This window comes from Leopardus geoffroyi, chromosome A3 (assembly GCF_018350155.1).
Source record: "Leopardus geoffroyi isolate Oge1 chromosome A3, O.geoffroyi_Oge1_pat1.0, whole genome shotgun sequence".
Taxonomy (NCBI): domain Eukaryota; kingdom Metazoa; phylum Chordata; class Mammalia; order Carnivora; family Felidae; genus Leopardus; species Leopardus geoffroyi.
Genome location: NC_059336.1, coordinates 29,516,523 through 29,536,980, shown reverse-complemented (window position 1 = coordinate 29,536,980; position 20,458 = coordinate 29,516,523). Strand labels below are relative to the sequence as shown.

Genomic DNA, 20,458 nt, shown 5'->3' with positions numbered 1-20,458 from the left:
AGAGAGAGAGGGAGACACAGAATCTGAAGCAGGCTCCAGGCTCTGAGCTGTCAGCACAGAGCCGGATGTGGAGCTCGAACTCATGAATCGTGAAATCATGACCTGAGCTGAAGTGGGATGTTTAACCAACTGGGCGCCCCAGTTTGTATTTCTCTTCTGAAAGAGCAATATCCCCTTTGGTTTTATGAGCTTCAGGCCCCCCTGAACCTACATCTTCCCGTAGGACCTGGAGCTGGGTAGGAACTGTGCAGGTAAACGATAATAAAGGCCTAAACTAAGGCAGATCAAGGGGGAATGAGAGGAACAGAGGAGAGATACGTCTTAATGAAAAAGCTCTGTCACTTACTGACCTGTAGCTCTTGCTGATGGGGGTGGGGGGAGGTGGTTTGCCTCTTCTCTGGTGTCCATACTGTTCAGAATAGTGCCTAGCACACGAATACTTGTGTAATGAATACTTGTCTGGGAGGTACAGGTCAGGAACTCATGACTAACTAGGTATGTGGGGGTCCCACAGAGTGCTCCAAATAGATGGGCTTAGTACACCCACCACCTGTCCCCCAGCCCTGCCCTGTCACCCGGACCCATTCCTGAGGTAGAAAGCATCAAGGTCTCTCCCTTTTAACCTTCGATGGCCACTTGGCCAATGGGAGCCAGGTCCTTGGGATGCACCACACAGTGAAAAGGACTCGGGGTCTGGAGACTCGAGTAGGCAATACTCTTGCCTAATTATCATTATAGTTAATATAATTAAATATTATCACCTAGTTATCCTTAGCATCAGTCATTTCCTGGGTAAGCCTGGGGTGCTGAGGGTCCATTGGTGCGACGGTTAACTGTTTCACAACCGCCTCTCAAAAAATAAACCTGATTTGTAGCATCTGCTGATTTTCTTCTTTTTTCAAAAAAAAATTTTTTTTTTCAACGTTTATTTATTTTTGGGACAGAGAGAGACAGAGCATGAACGGGGGAGGGGCAGAGAGAGAGAGGGAGACACAGAATTGGAAACAGGCTCCAGGCTCTGAGCCATCAGCCCAGAGCCCGACGCGGGGCTCGAACTCCCGGACCGCGAGATCGTGACCTGGCTGAAGTCGGACGCTTAACCGACTGCGCCACCCAGGCGCCCCCCAAAAAATTTTTTAATGTTTATTTATTTTTGAAAGAGAGAGATAGCACTCGAGTGGGGGGGGGGGGCGGTGGGCAAAGAGAGGGAGACATAGATTCTGAGGCAGGTTCCAGGCTCTGAGTGGTCAGCACAGAGCTCAATGCAGGGCTCAAACTCATGGACCATGAGATCATGACTTGAGCCAAAGCTGGACGCTTAACCGACTGAGCCACCCAGGTGCCCCACATTTGCCAGTTTTCATGAGGTATGGTTCCACCATGGCTAATTTCAAACTACTAATGTTCCTGAACGTGTTGGGAAGAGACGCACACAAGAGGTTCTCCAGAGCCCAGGCAAGCAGAAGTAAAGCGCCCCGGTGTGGGCCCCAGTGATACAAGCTTCCCCTTGAACAAGAATGGCGGGCAAGGGGACTCCATGTTCTGGGTCAGGCTGCGTGTGGGCAGTTTTTACTGGCGACGTCACTTCAGATTAGGTGAAAGGTATGTGGGTGATCAATTTGGCTCAATGCCCACCTTTTTTTTTTTTTTAGGTTTTCAAAAAAGGTTGATTTTTAAAAAAATTATAGTATAACAGTAATTTTACACATACACTCGATAATTTTTTTTTGCACATATATACCCATATAACCCCTGTTCAGATTAAGATACAAGCCCTTTTCCACATGCCAGCAGCCTCTCTGGAACCTCCACCCCATCAATGCATGCCCCTCTCCTGACTTCTATTTTTTTTTTAATTAATTTTATTTTTTTAAATTTACATCCAAATTAGGTAGCATCTAGTGCAACAATGATTTCAGGAATAGATTCCTTAGCGCCCCTTACCCATGTAGCCCATCCCCCCTCCCACCACCCCTCCAGTAACCCTGTTTGTTCTCCATATTTATGAATCTCTTCTGTTTTGTCCCCCTCCCTGTTTTTATATTATTTTTGTTTCCCTTTCCTTATGTTCACCTGTTCTGTGTCTTAAAGTCCTCATATGAGTGAAGTCAATTGATATTTGTCTTTCTCTGACTAATTTCGCTTAGCCTAATACCCTCTAGTTCCATCCACGTCGTTGCAAATGGCAAGATTTCATTCTTTCGGATTGCCGAGTAATACTCCATTGTATAGATATACCACATCTTCTTGATCCATTCATCCCTCGAGGGACATTTGGGCTCTTTCCGTACTTTGGCTATTGTGGATAGTGCTACTATAAACATGGGGGTGCCTGTGTCCCTTCAAAACAGCACACCTGTATCCCGTGGATAAATGCCTACTAGTGCAATGGCTGGGTCGTAGGGTAGTTCTATTTTGAGTTTTTTGAGGAACCTCCATACTGTTTTCCAGAGTGGCCGCACCAGCTTGCATTCCCATCCTGACTTCCAGCACCGTCAACGAATTTTCTCCATCTTTGGAGTTCATCTAAATGGCATCATGCACTGTGTGGTGGGCTTGTATCTGGCTTTTACTCATTGTTATATCCGTGGGATTTTATCCATGTGTCATGGGTAAGAGTTTTCCCATTTCTGGGTACTTTTCCTAGTGCTGACTTTTAATAACTTTACCTCAATAAAAGGTTTTTGTTTTGTTTTGTTTTAATGCTTCTCATGCCTATCTTTGTCACTCACCTATGAAACTGTGGATTCCACAGGTTGGCCCTCCTGGCCATATACTCAGTCCCCCCAGTGCTCTGTTTCTCCTTGGCCCCGACTCATCCTCCCAAAACATTGGCCATACCACTCAGAGTCCCTTCTCCATAGTTTGCCAACTTCCTCATATTCTCGATATTTCTTGAAAGGTTTCTCTCATCTATAGTCTTTTTTTTTTTTTAACGTTTATTTATTTTTGAACAGAGAGACACAGAGCATGAACGGGGGAGGGGCAGAGAGAGAGGGAGACACAGAATCCGAAACAGGCTCCAGGCTCTGAGCTGTCAGCCCAGAGCCTGACGCGGGGCTCGAACTCACGGACCGCGAGATCGTGACCTGAGCCGAAGTCGGCCGCTTAACCGACTGAGCCACCCAGGCGCCCCATCTCATCTATAGTCTTAACTGAAACCTGAGTGACACTGATTATGAACTGAATATTGATGTCTGAAATTCATATGTTGAGGCCTTAACCCCAATGTGATTGTATTTGGAGATAGGCCTGTGAGGAGGTGATAAAGGTTACATGACCTAAGGATGGGGCCCTAATCTGGTAGGGTTGGTGGCCTTGTGAGAGGAGGAAGGGAGAGCTCTTTCCCTACCATGTGATGACAGTGAGTAGCCAGCCATCTGCAAGCCGGGAAGAGAGTCCTCACCAGGAAATGAATTGGCTGGCACCTTCATCTTGGACTTCCCAGCCTCCAGCACGTAAGAAAAGAAATGTCGGCTATTTAAGCCCCTAGTCCATGGTATTTTGTCACGGCAGCCTGAGCAGACTGAGATAACACCCAAGGTCAGCCTTTCTCCCAAGGCCCTTTCTAGCAGTGACCATTTATTCCCTTTCCCCTCACTACATGTGAGTATTTGGAATTTGATCTTGCCCTACTTTCAAGCTGATAAGTCAACCTGTTACCGGACGTTAATGTCAACCTGTTGATGGATGCTGCCAGAAGACGCACGACTCCTGGAGCAGAGACAGAGAACTTTATTGCTCACAGCACAGCAAGTTCAAAAGCATCATGTTTGCATCAGTTCCCTCGCCCTCCAAGTCCCACAGGGGCACATGGAGGAGCCCTCTGGGGGCTGTTGCGTCTGGGGAACATGAGAACGGGGAAGCTGCCTCTTTTGCAGAAGGCAATAAGCAAGCTCTTTGTCTTAGAGATAGGGCTTCATTCCTCAAGGTTACCGGACACACCCAACCCTAAGAAATAGCCCAGATGGAGTGGTCGGGGCCTTATACTCTTGACATGCCCGGTAAAAAATGTACAGCGGTGCCCAGGGCCGATGTGGTTTGCCTCTCCCAACCATCGACCCTGCGCACGATTGGCTGACTCGAATGTTCACATGAATATGCCACTCCATCCGCCACTCTGATTAGTTTGATCAACAGAGACTGGGACCAAATCTGCTCCATCTGTCGCATACAGAATTTAATTAAGGCTACTATCTATAGAACTTCAAGCATCAAGATGAGGCCACCCTAAAAGTATTAGCTTCAGACTTGCCACCGAGGGTCCCAGATCCAGTCACCAGTGAATCAGTCCCAAGGGAATCAGTAGGTCTTATTCCAGACAGTTAGGATAGAGTCTAAACCCGGGCCATTATCCTTTAAAATTCTCACAAGTGAGTTTTGGACTAATCTGCTGATTTCTGCTATCACTGCCAATAATTATAAGAGGCAGTGGATGGGCCAAAAAGCAATCCCATCTCTGACGGAGAGATTCCATGGCCCACATACAAACATATGCCTTGAAGACTCACATGCCACTCCAATTCAAGATTTGCGGTGAATTCTGATTTGTGCCATCATTACACTGCTTTGCTTGAGCCACATGGGCAGTGTCACCAAGGAGGTACGGCCTCATCCGCCACATATGAACCAAGACCACTCGGGTGACAGGGAAATTCTGTGCACTTGTACCAGTCAAAGTGCAACAGGGGTGGGCTGGATGGTGTGTTTGTACAAGTAAAGGGCGGGAGGGGGGAGGGCTTCCGTATTCAGGAGCTGCCATTGGTGACAAAGGGCACAGCCGCATAGTCTGGGACCATCCCTGCCTACGTGTTTCCTGTTTCCATGGCATGCGGACAGGATGACAAAGCCAGGTGGGTCAGGTTTCTGGCTGAAGCTTAACTCCTATCAACCAGGTGATGGTTTTGCCAGGATTTGGGGGACAAAGAGAATGTTAATCATCCCTCCCTCCCTGCTCCCGCTGGCATCTGGGTGCCACCAGGCCTCCGTGGCTATGGGAGGAGTGTGCCCCATGCCAATAGCTATATCTTCACCTCTTCTCCAGTCTTTCCCTATTCACACCCTGACCTTTTATCAGGAGGGGCCAGGGGTGAGTGCGACAAAATGTACAGAGACCTATTATATCTCCCACCTTGGCTTCTGTGGGCCAGCGTAGGGGGACTGGGCAAGCAGTGTACTCAACCGAGTGGTCATTACCTTTGTGACCTGGGATCGTGTACATCCATCAGGAGAATCCAGGTGGCTAAATCAGAATGAAGTTTGAATCCCCTAGGCCCCCTTTGCCAGGCTGACAACTGGAGGCTGTACCGGCTAGACTGGCCTGGGGTTATTGTTGGAGGAAAAAAGGAAGCTCTGTCTATGCCCAGGATTAGTCAGAATCTCAAATCTCCAGAAAAGGTCTATAGAATCCACCCCTCTTGTCCCGATCGTTACCTAAGAAATGGCCGAAGGAGGATTCCTGTCCGGGGACAACTGCGTGCAGTGACCACACTGTCTCACTCGAGGGTGGGGACCAAAAGGAGATGAGATAGGCAGTCAGGAGCTGAGTTTATTTTTGAGGAGGCCATTCCTGGTAGGGAGGATGGCGTGGCCAGCAAATACCTTGACGAACACCCAGGGTTGGGTGGCTTTTGCAACAAAGAGGCAGCCTTGTCAGACTGTGGATGGTGTGAAAAGCCAAAAAGTTGGCATGGCTTAGTTACAAGGGCCACAGTGGTGTGGCCAGTCTCCTGCTCAGACTAGAACAGGAACGCTATAACCTGAAAATCTGCCCACAGCAGTGAGGCACCAGTGAGAGTCCAGAGAGGGGGGTCAAAGGTCTGAGGTGGTCAATCGTCCAAGAGCAGGCAGGAGCGATGCCCCATGCAGTGCAGCCTCTTTACTGTAAGACAGACGGTCCAACTTTGGGGAGGCATCCCAAAGCTGGTATGTAGCGGTGGCTTCTTCATCAGAAAGATACAAATCTTTACTTTCTGCTCTGTCCACAGCGGTGGATGTGTTACCATGTTTGGTGCAATGATGGGTCCAGGCAGTGGTATGGCCACTGAAGGCTGGATCAACAGGCTGATTCCGGCTGGTCATACCGGAGAAGGGTCCTGACTGTGGGCATCTCTCTGAATGACCCAGGCTGTCTGATTGGCAGATTAATTTGTTTCCATGGTTTGCCGCTCCCAAGAAAAACGTCTTCGATCGGCCGGTCTTGCAGACAAGACAGCCAGCCCACTGACAACACAAAAGGCAGTAAAAATGTACCTGGCCTCATCACGGGAAGTATTAGCCGGGGCTATCAGCACTGCCTCGAGTTCTGCACATTGAGCAGAATGACCACGCATACTTCTGATTTTTTTTTTCTTTTAATGTTTATTTGTTTTTGAGAGAGACAGAGAGACATAGCACGAACACGGGAAGGGCAGACAGAGAGGGGGACACAGAGTCTGAAGCAGGCTCCAGGCTCTGAGCTGTCAGCACAGAGTCCGAAGTGGGGCTTGAACCCATGAACCACGAGATCATGACCTGAGCTGAAGTCGGACGCTTAACCGACTGAGCCACCCAGGCGCCCCCATACTTTTGATTCTGCATTGTTAGTGCCGAGGTTGAATGTGGACATCATCGGGTATCAGCTTAGTTAAACCACCAGGGAACCAGGCAGGCACTTGGGGGACACTCTGTGAATTGAGGGCCCCACTGAGGTAGCAGCTTTGCTTCATGTGATGAGGTGAGGAATGGAGCTCTCCCCAGAGGGATCGCCACCACCGTTTCGTGTACAATTCAGATAATGTCAGGGCCAGGCCAGCTGTGCTCTTGAATAAAGAATTTCCATTTGACTGTTAAGGATTTTTGTCCCCTTCTCTTGAGAGCCACCAAATCCAAGTTGACCTGTTCCAAAATGTCAGGTTGGAGAGTGACAGGACCTGTATAGGTCAGTAACAAGTTACTAGGTTCCTTTTTTTAAAAAGCGATGTACTTTGGGACTGCGTCCGGCTGGTGGCGCTGTTGTGCTGGAAGATGGCCTCTGGCGTAATTGCGGCCGTTGAGGCCATTCCTCCCGTTAACTTTTCTCCTCTTGGAAACCTATACAGTTTCTTCTGGGCCATTCCGAGTGCTCAGGAATCACCTGGGGACAAACAGTAGCCTCCGAAAGGGCAAATGCGCTGACACTTAGGGGCACTCACGGCACAAGCCTGTACAAGCACCGATACCAATTATATTTTCAGCCGTGGCAGCCCCCGCGCGGTACATTGAATTGGCACAAAGGACCCAGCTACGGGGCCGCTTTCATTTCCCTTCCCTACTGCAAACGTTGCTCAGAGCCCAGCAATTGAAAAAGAATTTTTTTTTTTTTTTTTTTTTTTTACCTTATGGGAAAACAGACCCAGGAGTTTATTGTGCGCCAATCAGGAGCTGTCGCAACAGCTGCAGGAGACATTGCCATTCCAAGGGGCGGGGGTGGGGTAGGGGGGGTGGCAAGGAATGCTGGGGAAAGGGTGGAAGGAGGGATGGGGGAGAGCAGAGAGTGCTGCGGGGGAGCAGTGGGGGCAGCTGGGAGGTATTATTTTCTCTTGGCTTCCGGGTTTACAGTTGGCATACCACTGCCCCCCCCCCCCCCCCACCGTGTATCTCTAGTGTCAGTCCTGGGAGCACCCGACCCCAGGGGCATTTTGCGCCCCCCCACCCCCCCCCCCGCCCCGTTCTGCACTGCATTCCTTAGTGCCTTCAGCTACCCCTGCTGCGTCTATCCATAGGACAATGTAAGGTGGTGCCATGGATGGCTGGATTCTAGAGAGCTACAAACGTTTGAGGCCCTCGCCTCTAGCAAGTTGCAAGCATACTTTCTCATCAAAGCAGCTGAGGGGAGAGAGGGACCCGGGCTCAGAGAGGGACAGAGGAGGTCTGGGCCAGTAAGCAAAGTTTTTCGTTGGCTTTGGGTTTGAATGGTGACCTGCAGGGCTCACCCAAATAAACTTGTACTGCTTTTGGTTCACCTAAAGTTCTATTTCAAACATCCTGGCTGACACTGTTTATTTCAGCCCTTTGGGGTCTTTTGATGTAGCGGCCACATGGATACTGTTGCCCCACTATCAAAACATCCCTTGCACCTCCTGGGGCGCCTGGGTGGCTCAGTCGGTTAAGCTTCCGGCTGATTCAGCTCAGGTCATGATCTCACAGTTTGTGGGTCTGAGTCCCATGTTGGGCTCTCTGCTGTCAGTGTGGAGCCTGCTTCGGATCCTCTGTCCCCTTCGCTCTCTGCCCCTCCCCTGCTCACACTCTCAGTCCCCCCCCCTCTCTCTCTCTTGCTCAAAAGTAAATAAACATTAAAAAAAAACAAATCCCTTCCACCTCCTGCATGGAGGAGAATAAGCGGGAACCAAAGCACCATTCTGGTGGCGTATTTAACAGTCCTACCTCTCACTGCTTGACAGGTAGGCCAGTGTGAGACGCTCCCTTGAGCAGCTCTTGCCCTGCTGCCCACCACGTGGGGGAGAGGGTTCACTAACATATGCCAGGGAATCTCTTCATAACTCCTGGCCTCGTCCACAGGGTCCTGCCTCTTCCAGAAAGCCCTGTCTCTGTCAGCATCCCATCCTCACTGCCAAAACCATCAGGGTCTGGCATTTGAATTTATCCTGCTGGTAAGTGATTAATTGGCCTCTTACGGTTTCATGGATGCTGGCCAAGACGAGGCTCCTGGGTCAGAGACTAAGAACTTTATTACTCATGGCACAGTAAGTAAAATAAACATAACGTTTACATTGGCTCCCTGCCCCCCTCCCCCCGCCAAGTCCCACAGGGACAATGTGAAGGACCTCAGGGGACGCTGTGCGTGCAACAGGTTTGTGTTGCAGCTGAGGAACACTGAGCCTGGGGGACCTACCTCTTTTATAGCAGGAAATAGGCAAGCCTGCGCTTTGTCCTGGAGGGAGATATTACTACATTCCTCAGAGTTGCTCTGCAAACATAAGCCTGAGATACGGCACAGGCTAAGAACAGTTAGGACCTTGCATTCTTGGCATACCCAGAAAGAATGTGCAGAGACGCTCCAAGCTCTCCCAATAGTTCCCACCCTGTGTCCACTTCCAGGCCATGCCTATCTCTTTTTTTTAAAAGCCCTGCTTCTCAGTCCTGATGCCCAGACTGGATGGTGGGAGAAGGAACAAGGACAAGAGAAATCCAAGCTCTTTTAGGATCACAGACACAAAAGACGTAAGTAGAGGGGAGCAGTGTGCCTAAAGAACAGTATGTCATAACCAACTTGGCTTTTCTAACATATATAAGGATGGCCCAGCATTAAAAGGCTCATCCATGAATATTAACAGGTTCAAGGATAAATTTTGTTATTTCGATTAGCAGATACCTATGAGCCAGGAGATGACAAAAATAACAAAACTCCAGCCTTCACTGAACTTACATTCAAGTGAGAGACAGAGACAAACAAACATATGTAATATGACATCTAGTAGTGACTGGGATCATTGGGAAAATAAAGCTGAGGGAGATGATAGATGTCAACGATCTCACATGGTTTGATCTAATACATATGTGCAAGTGTAGCGTTTGATAAAGGTAGATTTCCTATCTGGAAGAAAAGATAATAAATGATGCTAGGGCAATGAGCTAATATTTTTGGAAAAAAATAAGGTTAGGCATTTATCTTTCGCCTTTTACAAAACTACATTTCAGATAAATGAATGATCTAAACCATATAAACGCACAAAACCATAATAGCATTAGCAAAAATATTGGAGAATATATCACCTCGGCTCTTTCTGGGGTGCACTGGTCCGGGGGCCCTTCAGCAACAAAATGGTTCAGCAAGTTGCAGGAAACGTGAATTTTCCTGCTGAAGAAGAGAAAAATCTTGCAGTACTGTTCTGAAATTAACTGTTTTCAGGCATGCTTAAAGCAATCAAACATAGGCCAAAATTTACATTTCACGATGGGCTTCCTTTTGCAACTGGACTGCCTCACTATGGATATATACTTGCAGGGACAATTAAGGATACGGTTACCAGATATCCTCCACCAGAGTGGGTTTCCTGTTGACAGAAGATTTGGATGGGATTGTCATGGCTTACCTGTGGAATATGATATCGATAAAATATTGGGAATCAGAGGACCAGGGGATGTAGCCAAAATGAGGACTGTAGAGCAGAACAATCAGTGCCAAGCAATTGTGATGAGATATTCTACTAAGTGGAAGTCCAGAGTTATCAGACTTGGCCGATGGATCGACTTTGACAATGACGACAAAACGCTGTATCTATAATTCATGGAATCTGTCTGGTGGGTCTTTAAACAACCCTATGAGAAAGGCCTTGTGGATAGAGGTGTGAAAGTCATGACCTTCTCTAACCGCGTGCAACACCCTACTTTCCAACATTGAGTCTCACCAGAAATACAAGGATGTTCAAGGTCCTTTCACGTTTGTAACTTTCCTTTGGGAGGAAGATGAACATGTATCCTTGGTTGTCTGGACGACCACTTCCTGAACATTACCCGGTAACCTTGTCCTGCGCGTTAATCCAGATATGCAGTGCGTGAAGATTAAAGATGTTTTCGGGGGAAAATTACTCATTTTAATGGAAGCCATAGTATCAGCTCTTGATAAGTTGGAGAGTGACCATGAGATCCTTGCAAGATTTCCCGGTACCTATCTCAAAGGCGAGAAGTACAGGCCCCTGTTTGACTATGTTGTGCGGGGTGAGGTTGGTGGTGCTTTCACTGTGTTTACTGATGGCTCTATGCAGCAGGAGGAGGGCACTGGAGGGGTACGCCAGGCTCCTTACTTCGGTGCTGATGACTATCGGGTCGGCATGGACTTCAACATCATTCATAAAGACTCTCCTCCTGGGGCGTTCGGTCAGCTGAGTGTCTGACTCTTGGTTTTGGCACAGGTCATAATCTTACGGTTAATGAGTTTGAGTCCCGCATCGGGCTTGGTGCTCACAGTGCGGAGGGAACCTGCTTGGGATTCTCGCTCTCCCCCTCTCTCTGCCCTCTCCCCACCCGTGCTCTTTCCCTTTCTCTCTCTGAACATACATAAACTGAAAAACATTAAAAACCAAAAAAGACTCTCCTCCTGTTTGCCCTGTGGATGCTTCAGGCTGTTTTACTGCGGAAGTGACAGGTTTCACAGGACAGTATGTGAAGGAGGCTGATAAAAATATCATCAGGACCCTGGAGGAAGAAGGCTGACTTCTTGTTGCCCGCAACCTCACTCACCACGACCCTTTCTGCTGGGGGTCAGACACTCCCCTCATGTACCAAGTAGTGCCTGGCTGGTCCTTGTGGGTGGAGCCCAGGGTGGACCAGCTGCTGAGGAACCATGACCTGTGTTACTGGGTCCCAGAGTTTGTATGGGAAAAGCAACTTGGAAATTGGCTAAAGGATTCACGTGACCGGGCAATTTGCAGACACAGATACTGGGGCACCCCTATCCCACTGTGGGTCAGTGATGACTTCCAGGAGGCAGCATGCGTTGGATCAATGGCAGAACTTGAAGCGCTATTGGGAGCAAAGATCTCTGATCTCCACAGAGAGACCCTCCCTTCCTGCTGTGAAAAGTGTGGTGTCGCGCCTCTGAAGTGTTTGTTGGTTTAAGAATGGCAGCATGCCCTATGCTCCAGTTCATTATCCATTGGAAAACAAGAGGGAGTCTGAGGGTACATTTTCTACAGACTTCCTTGCTGAAGACATTGACCATACCGGAGGATGGTTTTACACTCTGGTGGTGCTGGCCACTGCTCTCTTTGGACAGCCACCTTTTAGGAATGGGATTGTGAATGGGCTCATCCTGGCAAGTGAAGGCCAAAAAGCGAGCAAACGGAATAAGAATGATCTGGATCCACTTTCAATCATCCATAAGTGTGGTGCCTAGGTCCTCAGATTGTATCTGATTAACTCCCCTGTGGTGAGAACAGAAAACCTTTGCTTTAAGGAGGAGGGGGTGCATGATGTCTTGAAGGACATGCTCCTCCCTTGGTACAATACCTATTGCTTCCTCATCCAGAACTTCCTGAAGCTGCAGGAGGAGGAAGAAATGGACTTCCTCTACAATGAGAACACGGTTAAAGAAAGTGCCAACACCCCACACTGGCGGGTCCTGTCCTTCATGCAGTTAGTTGCTCGTTTGGCTCTTTGAGACCAAAACGGCAGCTTACAGACTCTATATTGCAATGCTTTGTCTGGTCAAGTTTCTGGATGTCCTGACCAATTGCTATGTCAGGATGAACCACAGAAGGCTAACGGGTGGAAATGGGGATGAGGACCGTGTTATGCCCCTGGAGACCTTGTTTAGTATCCTGATTTCTCTGTACGGACTGATGGCCCCTAGACACCTTTTCTTCCTAAATTGGCGTACCGGAATCTAAAGATGCTGACTGACCCTGTTTCTGTCCAGGACACAGACACCCTCAGCATCCACCACCCCATGCTGCCCCATATTCGAGATAAGTTGACTGACAAGAAAATGGAGGGCACAGTATCTGGGATATGGTCTCTGATTGAATGTCAGCGAGTGATTCGAGACCCCAAAACCATTCCGATAAAGTATCTTTTGAAAAAAATTGTGGTTCTCTGTCAGCATCCAGAAGCTCTTTCTATTTATTTATTTATTTATTTATTTATTTATTTATTTATTCATTCATTCATTCATTCATTCATTTTAGAGATAGATCACAAGCAGGGGAGGGACAGAGAAAGGGGGGGGAGAGAGAGAGGGAGAGAGAGAGAGCTAGGGAGAGAGAGAGAGAGAGAGAATATCCCATGCAGGCTCCATGCACAGCACGGAGCCCAACTTGGGCTGTTCCCACCACATGACCCTGACAGCATGACTTGATCCGAACCAAGAGTCAGATGCTCAACTGACTGAACCACTCAGGCACCCCAGGATCAAGAGCTCTTAACGAGATCAAGTCTTTGGAGAAGTATATCACTGAGGAACTCAGTGCTGGAAAAGTTATGCTGTCCACAGACAAAATACACGTACGGGTTTTGCCTCAGGGCAGATCCTGATCCCGTGGTCCTCGGGAAGCCTCTGAAGGGCTGTGATGTGTCCATCAAGCAGCCGAGGGGGGAGGAGCCGGAGTGCTTCCAGGAAAGGGGTCCGTTGTTGGAGAAGGCATGAACCAAATGAAGGGGACATTGGTCTCCTGTACGCCTTTGATCAGACAACAGGCAGGACAACGCGGTTTGTACACTTGGCTGCCCAGGCTTTGGTTCTTTTGGGCGTCACCCCTGACCACTCAATCATGGATGAAGGAGTGGCTCATATCCAGAAAATTGGCAAAAAGTGCAATCTGGTTGCAACTGATGAAATGGTAGCTTACTATGAAGCAAAGTCTGAAGGCAAGTGTCCGAAAAATGTTATCAAAAGCCACATGGAGTTCATACTTGCCACCATCAAGGCTCCCTTGGAACCATATCCAGTTCCAACATCAGATAAAGTCCTTACTCCGGGGAAAATACAGTTAAATGGGTCTGACCCGGAAATCACACTCACCCAAGGATTATCCCGGGCCCTGCTTGTGCATGTTCATCTTAATATGTGTACAAATGCCAGCAAGCAAGGTGGAGTATTGCTTCTGGAAAATCCAAAGGCAAGAGTAGGGTGGACCTTTTAAAACTGAGGTGTTGTTACTAGGATTTTTGGTGTAATGAATACAGGGCTGGCTGCCTTCCATGGTGAAACAGAAATACGAAACCAAACCGACTTACAGAGTCTCACTGGAAAAACGCTTCGGGTGGAAGCAGGGTCTGCCCCCACTGTGGGGGACAGCCCGAGCACTATTCTCCGCCAGTGCATCAACCTGCAGCTCCTGAACACAGGCCCGCAGGAGTGCTTCATGGGAACAGTGGCACTCTCCTGCTCGAAACCCCCCCTTGGGCAGAGTGGACTGGCCCACCATGGTCTTCGGTATGAAGTAGCCAAGGTGTTTGGCCTTTGGAGCAGGAAGCTAAATTTCTGAATGAGACTTAAACAGAAAAAATTACGAGGAAATCCCCACGAAGGCTTTGAACTTAAAGTATGTATGTTTCTGTATTACCAACAACAGCAGACTTCTAACATTCATTACTAGTGTGGTTCAGGCAGCCTTACCCTGGCACATACCTGTCCCCTACACACACACACACACACACACACACACACACACACACAGGCACACGCACACTGAAGACAGTCATGTGTAATATGCTCCCTTTGGCCTGAAATTGAAATGGTATTGATTCATGAAGTGACTTGGAACCTCAGAGTGATATTCACACTTAACTGCAAATACCTATGCAAACATGTTGGGAGGAAGGCTACAACAGAACCTCAGCACTAGATTTTTCTATACTTGAATTCTCCAAGTGTACGAGGTAGAGTGATTTAAGTGGCATAGCATAGTGTGTGTGTATATATTCTTTGGTCTTTTAAAATCTATTTGAGGGGCACCTGGGTGGCTCAGTTGGTTGGGTGACCGACTCTTGATTTCAGCTCAGGTCATGATCCCAGAGTCATGGGATTGAGCCCTGCATCAGGCTGCATGCTTAGTGTGGAGTCTACTTACGATTCTCTCTCCCTCTCCCTCTCTCTCTCTCTCCTTCTGCCCCTCCCCCCCCCCACACATACTTTCTCCCTCTCTCTCTCTCTCTCAAAAATAAAAACTTATTTGAGATCTCTTGAAGAAGCGGACAGTATTGAATATATTTTTAAAAATATTTTGTTTTTAAGTAATCTCTACACCCAACATGGGGCTTGAACTCACAACCCTGAAATCAAGTCACATGCTCTACTGACTGAGCCAGCCAGGCGCCCCCAAATATTTCTGCTACGTGGATTTTCTTGGAAATTTTGATGGAATATTTTAAGTTTCAGTAAATCAGAACAATAAACTTTCTCTCAGATAAGAAACGAATTGGAGAATATATTTCTCATCTTTAGGGGAGGACTTGAAACGGAAGTCAGAGCTTTGAAGACGAAGACTGTCATGTTTCTGTGTCACACAGCTTGTGAGCAGAAATGGTGTGTGGACACCTCGGGGAGTGTCACTAATCGGCTGGGGGCCTCTGCTCTCCTCCTTCTTGCCGGAATAACTGTCCTAGGTGTTGAATGAACTTGGGAATGGAGGCCTTCCAAGGAGGGGAAACAAGATAATGGAGTCAGAGCCTCTGACCGCAGAGGGCCAACCCAGCCCCGAACCCACTGTCACCGGACTTCTTTTTTTTTTTTTTTTTTTTTTTTTTTTAAATTTTTTTTTTTTTCAACGTTTATTTATTTTTGGGACAGAGAGAGACAGAGCATGAACGGGGGAGGGGCAGAGAGAGAGGGAGACACAGAATCGGAAACAGGCTCCAGGCTCTGAGCCATCAGCCCAGAGCCTGACGCGGGGCTCGAACCCACGGACCGCGAGATCGTGACCTGGCTGAAGTCGGACGCTTAACCGACTGCGCCACCCAGGCGCCCCGACTGTCACCGGACTTCTATGTGAGTGGGAAATAAACCCTTCCCTTATCTGGGCTGCGATTATGTTGTACATTGTTCCTTGCACCTGAATCTCATCCTAACTGATACACCTGCCCAGTCCCAGGTGAAGGGTCATGATTAAGGTAAGCCACTGGTTCTCAACTCTGGTCAACTTTTAGAATCATCCAGGGAGCTTGTGAAAAACACCAGTAGGGGCCCCATCCCACACTGCTACCTCAAACATCTGGCAGTGGCATCCGAATACAGGCATTTTTTAGCAGCTCCCCAGGTGAGAGCAAAATACAGCCAGGTGTGAAGAATTAGCTTAAGCCAATCAGGACAAACCTCTTCCCCTCTTTCCCAGTCACCCTTGCAGTCAGAGTGGTCACGGACCTAGTTCTGACCTGTGATTCCTAAGTGGAAATCTGCCGAGAGGGTTTCTGGGAAAGCTTTTACATTTCTGGTTAGAAAGAGCAGATGTGGCTGGGCCTCTTCTTTCTTCCCCTTCCCAGCTGAATGCAGAAGTGATGTCTAGAGCTGCAGCAGCCATACGGTGATTATGAGGCACCAAGGATGAGGTTATCATACAACACGCTAAAGTTAGCAGACTGCAAAGTCAGAAAGCTGGGGTCTCAGGGGGTGTCACCAAGCAGTTAAACCAACCCCAGCGACTCCTTAAATTCAGAAATGAGGGGAAAAAAACCCAAACCCTTATTTGTTTAAAGAGTTTTCTGTTTATCACGGCAGAACATATTCACAACCTGTAACACATACATGAGTACAGATGCTTTGGGGGCACTCTGTAATGTTTATCACGTGTACCAAGAAAATCAGATTTACGCAGCAATATTGCTGGTAATGGCCCAAACTAGAAACCACCGAAATATCCATCAACTTGAGAAAGGCTCGATAAATTTAGTAAACAGACATTATACAATAATGTGCAGCAAAACAAAACGAGTCTGCTTGTTTTCTAAAACATGGTATCTTAGATTTCTTTAAATTTTTTTTTTAACGTTTATTTATTTTTGAGACAGACAGAGACAGAGAATGAATGGGGGAGGGTCAGAGAGAGGGAGACACAGAATCTGAAACAGGCTCCAGGCTCTGAGCTGTCAGCACAGAGCCTGACGCGGGGCTCGATCTCACGGACCGCGAGATCATGACCTGAGCCGAAGTCGGACGCTTAACCGACTGAGCCACCAGGCGCCCCGAGATTTCTAAGACATAGTATTGAGTGAAAAAAAGTGCATTATTGGACAGTAAGTATATAGAGCATGAAACTATTTCTTCTAAAGTGCACACCCATCCGCTAAAAACAATACTATATACTCTGGGTGCTGTACATGCACAGGAAGAAGGTTTCGAAGGAGGTGAGAATCTGCCTCTGGAGACAGGGCAGGTGGATTGGGGGCTGTGGCTGGGGTGCTAAGAAACTCTGGCCTTCTTTATAATTTATAATATTTTTTAAAAGGAATGTAATAATTTACTAATTAAAAATATCCAAGCGTAGTGCCTGGGTGGCTCAGTTGGTTGAGTGTCCGACTCTTGATTTTGGCTCAGGTCGTGGTCTCATAGTCTTGAAATTAAGCCCCTCGGGTGAGCTCCTGCTGAGTGCCGAGCCCGCTTGGGCTTCTTTCCTCCCTTTCTCTCCGCCCCTCCCCCACTCGCTCTCTCTGTTTCTCTCACAGAAAAAAGCAGCCCTACTTTCTGAGGGTTCTTGCTAGTCACTGACACCACCTTTCTCATTTCTGACATGACTGGCGTCCTGGTCTCTCCTGCTCTCAGGGGAAGGTTCTGGCACCTGAATCCTCGCCCTTCCCCTGCCTCAGCTGATGACACTATCATGGGTGACTCCCGTGGGGACACTGATGACTCCTCCAATAATTGTGGGTCTGAGTCCTCTTCTGTAGGAGTCATCTTGAGCTCTCTCTGGCACCCGCTCTGACAGCCCCGTCTGGGACTTCATTATTCCCAGTTCATTATTGCTTCATTATTGCTGATGGAGAATCCCTCCTTCCCTTCCAACTTACTGCTCAGTGACTCCCACGAGCACTACTCTTAGAATATCTTGGGATCTTTGATCCTCTCCTCACCTGCTTATCCATTAGCTTCTGTCTTTTCTTCCCCCTGGACTCCATGTTGCCAGCACCCTCAACCCCCTTGTACCTCTCTCTGGCCAGAAAATATTTTTGGATGAACCCAAGAATTAGTTTTCTCCGTGAAATCGCACACAATTGTACCATACCATGATAACTTTACATTGCCATGCCAACAGGGTCCTTGGTATTGCCCATAAATTCCTATTTCTCTCAGCCCTAAGACTTGTGTCAGTGTTACTCACTACTCCTCACTCTACATCACCTCCTCAAACATGCCTGCTCTCCTCACTGTGTCCCAGCATGCCATGTTCATCTCACCTCCACAGGGGAGTAGCTGCCTGGTTCAGATCTTCTGTCAGCGGGTGTATCCATTTCCCCAACTGCTTCAGATGTTAGTTGTTAAGTGCTCACAGTTACCCCCTTCTCTGGTGGGTTGTCTATGGACAAGAGGAGCCTCCAAGAGCCAGAGAGATGCCTGGGGGGTTAGGCCATGCAGGGCCTAAGTGAAATGCGGAGTGAAGTATAATCTTTATTAGTAACAAAGTCAAGGGTACTAGAGGTAGAACTAAAATTTCATTCTACCTTCATAGTGAAAGGAAATGCTAAATTTCAGTTGGAGGTTAGTGAGAACAAAGATGTGATTTTTGGATTTTCCCCATCGAAGTTCATGATACTGATTTGTATTCGTGGACACCTACAGGCTCTGTGGACCCCAGCTTAGGACCTCCGTACTAGAGGATTTCTAGGCCTAGGAAACTGACATTCAATTCACTCAGCCTCGCACTACATGCTTTGTTTAACTTAACAGTTAAACAGATGGTTTAACCTCTCTCCCCTGCCCAAGAGACTGATTGAGGAACTTTTCAACGGTCCTGACTAAACTTCCCTGTTGTCAGGCAGTATCAGTGAGAGATGACTTCCTTGGGGACTTGAAGGCCAGGAGAACTCACCAAGCTCCTAGGGAAGACGCAATGGCCTCCAGACAATGATGGTCTCATCTTCTGGGCTTGAGTCAATTGGAGTCACCCTGTGGGTAGCTACAGGGTGTCACATCAGTTAGCAGATATTGCTTGAATGTCAGGCTGGGCAGAATTTAGGGATGAAAATAACGTAGTTATCTTCAAGATAAATTAGTATTTTGGGGGAGGGGGTGGGGGGGCTCAGTTGGTTGAGCACCTGACTCTTGATTTCAGCTCAGGTCATGATCTCAGTGTCGTGAGATCGAGCCCGACATCCAGCTCCCTGCTCAACGCTTGGGATTCTCTCTTTCTGACCCCCTCTTTTTTTTTTTTTTTAAATTTTTTTTTTTTCAACGTTTATTTATTTTTGGGACAGAGAGAGACAGAGCATGAACGGGGGAGGGGCAGAGAGAGAGGGAGACACAGAATCGGAAACAGGCTCCAGGCTCCGAGCCATCAGCCCAGAGCCCGACGCGGGGCTCGAACTCACGGACCGCGAGATCGTGACCTGGCTGAAGTCGGACGCTTAACCGACTGCGCCACCCAGGCGCCCCTCTGACCCCCTCTTAAAAAAAAAAAAAAAAAAAAAAAAAGGAAAAAAGAAAAGAAAAGAAAATTAACATTTTGGGGGAATAAAAATTAGGTTATTACCAGAGATTGGATCAAGATGGCACATCCCTCTTCTTTTCCACCTTAAATTTCCTCAAGTAAGAGGATATAGATTTCTAAGAAAAGTAAATCTCTCACTTCATCAGAAAGAGTAATATTTGGAGGAGAAAAGTGGTGGTGGATGGCAATAGCAGTGTGGAAGGTGGGACTAAGGAGTCTATGGGAACAATGTGATGATGCTCTCTGGTTTGATTTGTTTCACGGAAATATATGAATGGGGATGGAGGAGTATGTTACATTAATAGTGTACATTAATTATATTAACTATAAATTTATAACAGCCTTATACTTACACAGCACTTGTCATTTGCTCCAGGCTCCTACTTAATCTTTAAAAATCTATAAATCTTTTCATCCCACGACTGTAGAGATTGCGCTGTCTAAAGGAATGCAGAGAAGGAAGCACAAAGCCTGTACTTGGTCCCTAAGAATAGAATGACTACATTCCCCTGGGCACCTGGGTGGCTCAGTTGGTCAAGTGTCCGACTTCAGCTTAGGTCGTGATCTTGTGGTTTGTGGGTCTGAGCTCCGCATCCGGGTCTGTGCTGACAGCTCAGAGTCTGGAGCTTGCTTCATTTGGATTCTGTTTCTCCCTTTCTCTCTTCCCCGCTCGCGCTCTCTCTCTCTCTCAAAAATAAGTAAACATTTAAAAAAAATTTAGAAGACTACATTCCCTCCCTTCGGCTGCCAGAATGCCCTGCACCTTTTTTTGATGGATGAAGTATATAAATTACAGAGAGCTAGTATTTAACTTTCAGCGTGTATCATCTGGGGGTGCCTGTTAAAAATGTATTTTCTGGTGCCCCGGCCTTGAGATTCAAATTCTGCAAGTCTGGGGTAGAACTTCTAAGTCTGCATCTTTAACAAGTGCTGCTGGGGCGCCTGGGTGGCTCAGTTGGTTGGGCGGCCAACTTCGGCTCAGGTCATGATCTTGCGGTCTGTGAGTTTGAGCCCAGCGTCAGGCTCTGTGCTAACAGCTCAGAGCCTGGAGCCTGCGTCAGATTCTGTGTCCTCCCCCCGCCCCCCCCCCGCCCCTCCCCAACTCGTGCTCTGTCTCTGTCTCTCAAATGTTAAAAAAAAAATTAAAAACAAAAAACAAGTGCCACTGGTCCACTTGGGACAGGTGATCCAAAACCACACTGCTAGAATATCGGTTTAGGCAAAATCCTCCTGTGTCCTTTGGTTTTTAGGCAGGTCATCTGAAAGCAGCATGTGAATGGAATTTAAAAAATCAATATGGGGGCACCTGGGTGGCTCAGTTGGTTAAGCATAGGGACTTCAGC

At 47.7% G+C, this 20,458-nt stretch overlaps 1 long non-coding RNA gene and 1 pseudogene across 1 annotated transcript; one reads left to right on the top strand and one right to left on the bottom strand.

Annotated features, from left to right (window-relative positions):
• Nucleotides 1-8,259: 8,259 nt before the first annotated feature.
• On the bottom strand, nt 8,260-18,819 carry LOC123580417. Its single transcript, XR_006703294.1, has 3 exons — nt 18,498-18,819; nt 17,866-18,046; nt 8,260-9,838 (listed from the first exon to the last, which is right to left on the bottom strand). It is a non-coding gene; the product is annotated as an uncharacterized LOC123580417 (long non-coding RNA).
• Nucleotides 9,746-14,062, top strand: LOC123580416 (annotated as a pseudogene).
• Nucleotides 18,820-20,458: the final 1,639 nt, after the last annotated feature.